We start from the raw sequence: 6,176 nt of genomic DNA on the forward strand, positions 1-6,176 counted from the left end.
TTCTTTGATCTAGCTAGATCACGGTCAGCTCAGATACGGCTCCAGGGACTGCAGTCACACCTCTGATTGCAGTGGAGCCTTCCCCTAGGCCGTGGGGAAGGCCTGCTCATTGCACGCCAGGGGTCACCACATGCAGAGATTGAAAACTCGGATGGAATAGGCAGGGCTCTCCTGAAACCATCCTCCTCCAAAGCAGATGTGGTGGTTTAACCCCTTTCTCACTCTGTTCTTCGGACGTGGGTCTCCAGAGGTGGGGAGTGCCGATGTACTCATCTGCGCCAGTGCACGTGCGTGTGTGCACACACCTACACACAGTTCCATCGTCCTGGACATTTTTATTCTGGAGAACCGTTTTCACCCAAACCTCTTTACAGAGAAGAGAGGGGGAAAGACAGAGACAAGGGATGGAAAGATATATTTTCCATCAAGATATGCACCGAGACTGAGGGATGACAAAGCTGCGCAAGATGGTTCAAAAGCTGCAGAAAAGGCTTTATCACTAACAGAGGTAAGGCGGGACAGCTAGGAGCAGAGGCCAATGGTAGATGAGCAGAGAGGGCAGGTGAGGTGAATAAAGAAAGAGAGGATCAGCGAAATAGCTTGGAACAAGTCAAGTGAGGTCTTGCGAGAGGGAGAGCAATTTTAAACTGGATCCTCAAATGACTGGGAGCCCGTAGAGGTATTTGGCAATGGGCTGAGCCTGCCTTCTTTGAACATCTGAGGAGCTGAGCAGCAGCTTCCTGCATGTGTCTGAGGCTATGTCTACACTGCCGCGGGAAGTCGACTTTTTTTAATTCGACTTTCAGCAGCCGATTTTTAGAAATCGCAGCAGCGTGTACACACTACGCTGTTTGCGCTGGTCTCTTGCGTTTACACTGACCAGCCTTAATTCGAATTGCAAAGCAGAGCAATGTGGGTAGCTATCCCACAGTGCAGCTAGCCACGGTGGCTGTTGGGAGGAGTGTCATCACCCCATGATGCAATGCTGCTTCCCCCTCCTTCTCTCCCCCCCCCCCCACACAAACAGGAAAAGTATTTTTGCACTGTTTTATTACTCCCCACGATCGCCATTGCTGCAGAGACATGGAGCCAGCTCAACTCTGCACTGTAATTGTGAGCGTGACAAATACATCGCAGCTTATCATCGATTATTTTAGAAATAGAGTAGGAAGGCGAAGCAGAGACAACACCGATGCCACCGAGGCTGCCCTGCTACACGCCATCGAGCAGAACAATTCCCGATTGCTGCAGACTGTAACGAGTCATCTGCAGTCCGTGGAGCGCAGGTTCTGGTGCAGGGAAACAAGCACAGACTGGTGGGACCGCATCGTTAAGCAGCTGTGGGATGATGACCAGTGGCTGCAAAACTTTCGTATGCAAAAGGCAACTTTCCTGGAACTGTGCTTGGAGCTGGTACCGTCCCTGAAACGCGTGAACACTCACTTGAGACAAGCTCTGACAGTGGAGAAGAGAGTCACCATCGCTGTCTGGAAGCTGGCAACCCCCGACTGTTACCGCTCAGTTGGGAATCAATTTGGAATCAGTAAATCTACAGTGGGCATAGCCATGAATCAAATGTGCAGTGCCATCAATAGACTTCTGCTACGAAGAGTAGTGACTTTGGGAAATGTGCAGGACATAGTGGAGGGGTTTGCCACGATGGGCTTCCCAAACTGCAGGGGGGCCATTGATGGGACGCACATCCCTATCTTAGCACCTGCACACCTAGCGACCGAGTACATAAACCGCAAGGGGTACTTTTCCATGGTCCTTCAGTGGCTTGTGGATCACAGGGGTCATTTCACAGACATCTATGTGGGGTGGTCTGAGAAGGTGCATGACACTCGCCTATTTCGTAATTCAGGGTTGCTCTCTAAGATGCAGGCGGGCACCTTCTTCTCTGACCAAAAATTCAGATCGGGAGTGAGGAAATGCCCATAGTGATCCTGGGGGATCCTGCTTCCCCCTTGCTCCCTTGGTTAATGAAGCCGTACACCGGTCACCTTGACAGCGACAAGGAGTGTTTTAATAAGAGGTTAAGCAGTAGCAGAATGGTTGTAGAATGTGCCTTTGGGTGTTTAAAGGGTAGATGGAGGAGTCTCCTCACCAGGCTGGACATGGGTGAGAAGAACCTCCCTTCTGTGATATCTGCTTGCTGTGTTCTTCATAATGTGTGTGAAGCGAAGGGTGAGCGGCTCCCCCCGGGAACTGGGCTGTGGAGGCAGAAAGACTGACCACCAGTTATGAGCAGCCAGATGCCATCAGTACGCTGAGAGCTAACCGCGGAGCACTTTGCATTAGGGAAGCTTTGAAAACCAGGTTCTGCAATGAGATGCAGGAGTGATTTCTGTTCCTGTCTGTTGTTTGCCTTTGCACTCTGCCTCCCCCACCCCAATGATATCTGTGCCCGCCAAATCCCTCCTAAACAAGAAACGATTTAATAAAGAAACGTGTTGAAATGATGCAAAACTTTATTTCTGAACATTCAAGTCATGGGGGAAGGGAGGGGAGTGTTCATTCACTGTCTCAAGGGGTAGTGTGGTAGTGTCGCAGCCTGGACAATCTCCTCCGAGACCTCTTGGGGGCGGGGCAGGGGGAGGGCGGCAAAGCCCTGGGTTGAGGAGCATTATGGGGGGGCTGCAGCGGGACTTTGTCCTGCCTCCGCTCCTCCTGAAGCTCCACAAGCCGCCGGAGCATGTCTGCCTGGTGCCGCATGATTCGCAGCGTTTCCTGCATGGTGCTGCGATCATGCTCCATCGTTTCTTGGCGACTCTCCCAGTCCATGTCCATGTTCTGTGACAAGGTCAGCCCCCAGGCTCTGTGCTCTGTCTCTGCAGGTGCTGAGGCGTTCATGAGCTCGCCAAACATGTCATCTCTGCTTTTTTTTTTTTCCTCTTTCTAATCTGAGACCGTCTGTCCGCAGCACGTCTTGAGGGTCGGTCCAGTGCCGAGGTGTCTACAGAATGAAAGAAAACTAACAAGGTAGCCACAGTGAGCAGAGTGAAGAAAATGATACAGCTAACAATGTAGAAAATGATCCCCTGACACAGTGTAGAAAATGATCGCCAGGCAGTGCGCAGGGCAAACACAGAGGCTCATTCCATTCCTGAGGTCCCAGGAGGATCTGCTCGCTGTGCTATTTCAGAGAGGATCTGAGGACAACATGGTGTGTGTGTGGGGGGGGGGGGAGTTGGGGGGAGCTCTGCTTGTATTTTAAACCTTACAGAGAGGAACTAAGGATAGCGTGGGGCGGGGGGAGGCTATGCTTAAAACACGGATTTGCTGGACGCAGCGGGGTACCAGCAGTGTTCCGCCATGATGCTGGCTCCCTTGATTGCCGCGAAGTATCCTACCATGGAGGGAGGAACAAGGCAGCCCTCCCCTGAAAAGTTTTGCGAGGGATAACAGATTACATACGTAACGGTTTCCGTGAGATATCAACTGATGATAAACGTAGCATTTCTCATCACATAAATCAACTGTTCCTTACCCAGTACAGTCACCGAAACACCTGGAATCCACTTCGAGCCCCCTTCCCCCCAATGTACAAGGACAGAAATGCTAAAATAAGAAAGAAAACTCACCAGCTGTGCCTTCCCTGGGATCATTTGTGCTGTCCTGGGTGCTGCTGGACTGCTCGGAGGTCAGGAATATGTCCTGACTTTAGGGGAGAACGGACACCCCACTCTCCTGCACCCTGCTCTCCTCAGCTTCCTCCTCCTCCTTCTCCATGGAGTCCCCCTCGTTGATCATGGACCGTGACCTAGCAGAGGTATCCATGCTGCGGGGCAGCACCGTGGTGGGATCCCCACCGAGAATTGTGTGCACCTCATCATAGAAGCGTTATGTTTTGGGCGAGGAGCCAGAGCGGCTGTTAGCTTCCCTGGCTTTCTGATACGACTGGCGCAGCTCCTTGATCTTCACGCAGCACTGCTGAGCGTCCCTCTGGTGTCCCTTCTCCAGCAGGCCCTGGGATCTCTTCCCATAAATGTCCAGATTCCTTTTGCTGGCTCTGAGCTGAGCCAGAACAGACTCCTCGCCCCATAGTCCGATGAGATCTAAGACCTCTGGTCGACTCCATGCTGGGGTGCGTTGGGCGTTGCAGTAGACATGCGGAGAACAGTGACAAAGCTCTCTCCACGCTGCAGCACAGGAAATGAAAACTCAAATCTGCCCGGGGCTTGAGGGGAGGGGACTTTTCCTGCTAGCATGACCACTGAGCAGCACAGCGCGACTGTCCAGAGCGGTCAAAACGGGGCATTGTGGGATACATTCCGGAGGTCAATTAATTTGATTTAAGTAACGTTGTGTCTACACTGACACTAAATCGATTTAACAAATTCGATCTAGGCGCTACGCCACTTGCAGAGGTGGTCTTATTAAGTCGATTTTCCAGGCACCTTAATTCGAATTAACAGTGGTGACAGTGTAGACGCAGGTGTAAGTAAGTCGACTTAAGTGACTTTAAAGTCGACCTAAGTCTCCAGTGTAGACCGGGCCTAAGTCTGGAGAGCTGAGCCTCAGGGACCCCAGAGAGAAAGGAGCTGCAATGGTCTAGGTGAGAGGAGATGATGGAAAAAAGTTCGATTTAATGAGGATTCTAGTTTGTTTCTCCAGCTCTTTCATGAGGATCATGATATTCTTTTCATTTGAGGTGTGTGTGTGTGAGAATAGCACAAAAAATGGAATTACATCTTTCCGTTCAAGAACAACGTGTGTTCTGTCCATTTCTGTAGCACCGCAGTGACACTCAGTGGACAGATTTGTTATTACAGAGACAAGGTTGCTGAAGTAATTATTGGACCACCTTCTGTTCATGAAAGAGACAAGCTTTTGAGTTAACAAAGCTCTTCTTCAGTTCTGTTCAGCTCTGTGTAGCTCAAAAGCTTCTCTCTTTCACCAAAAGAAGCTGGTCCAATAAAAGATATTGCCTCACCCACCTAGTCTCTCTACTATCCTGGGACCAACACAGCTACATCCAAAATGCAAACAAGAGTGGAAGATTTGTTATTGATGGTTGATGATGGCTATTTCACGTGTTATAGCCTTTGCATTCAAAGCTGCAAAAGCACTTTAAAAATCTAAATATATAGGACTTGCTATACCCACCACTGAAATACAGCCACCTTCGGCTGGAGAATGCCTACTGTTTAACAGAAGAATAGGCAGAAAAATGCTGCATAAAAAAGTTTGCAAAAATTCCCCTGAAAGAATCGAATTTTGGAAAATGTGAATGATCTCTGTCTAGCAGTGCAAAGCAATACCTCACAACAGTGTAGGGCAAGAAATAAAGAATATCATTTCTAACTGGCCTTGTGGAGAAAGGACCTGGAAATCGGCCACCGTGTCTCTAGTGTTGCAAAGGCTGCGCTGGTGTTTAACTTGACCACAAATGGTCTTTAACTAGTGCCCCAGTGTCATGTCAGGGTTCGCTGTGCTACAGCAGATGTGGGGTGATTCGGTAGGGGGGTGCTCTCTGTTCAGAGTGAATACGGAGCCCAGTGCGTCAGTGCGGTGAAGGGGATGATGCACTGCAGGCCGTGGTGTGGGTGACTACAAAGAACGCTCTTCCTTCTGAGTCACTCCGTGTTCCAGGGTAATGCTGGATGGGGTGGTTCTGCTGCTTGAAGTTGCTCTGTTTCAAATGAGATCTAAAGCTGGGATTCTGAGCACCTGTGGTTTTTAAAGCTCCCATGACATTTTTCTCAGGTGTAGAGGTGTCATGCTTGTGCGCTGGCCGGATTCCGATGTGGTCATTGCAGCCTGTCTCTGATTACATTTCCCTTCCTGTAGCACCTTCGTGTAATGCCTGTGGTGCTCTCAGGAGCAGACTGACCAGAATCTGATCAGTTTTCCAGCTGTGTGGGCTGCTCCAGGAGCTGAGAGGCCCTGCTGCCTCTCACCACATAGCACAACCCCAGCTGCTGCTCAGCTTTGGTGTGTACAGAGGAGGTCAACCCTGGGTCCTAAGAGAGGTGGGAACTGCCCCATTCATTTACATGGGGAGCTAATTCTGAAACCTGAGGATGGCAATTTAAACGTGTCACACTGTTAACTATTTCACTGCTAGTCTCTTACCAGAAACATCCTGATACTCTGAGACGAGCTTCCGTACAGGATCAGAAAGTCTTTGTCCCATGCCTCCTGCCTCCGACCCCTCTGGGACAGTCTACTGA

General features: G+C 50.2%; 1 pseudogene; it reads left to right on the plus strand.

Moving 5' to 3' along the window:
- The first annotated feature begins 1,083 nt into the window (after positions 1-1,083).
- LOC137166533 (uncharacterized) lies at positions 1,084-3,838 on the plus strand (annotated as a pseudogene).
- Positions 3,839-6,176: the final 2,338 nt, after the last annotated feature.

This window comes from Emydura macquarii, unplaced genomic scaffold (genome assembly GCF_026122565.2).
Source record: "Emydura macquarii macquarii isolate MOO-44397 ecotype Brisbane River unplaced genomic scaffold, CSIRO-AGI_Emac_v2 contig_2871, whole genome shotgun sequence".
NCBI classification, from domain to species: domain Eukaryota; kingdom Metazoa; phylum Chordata; order Testudines; family Chelidae; genus Emydura; species Emydura macquarii.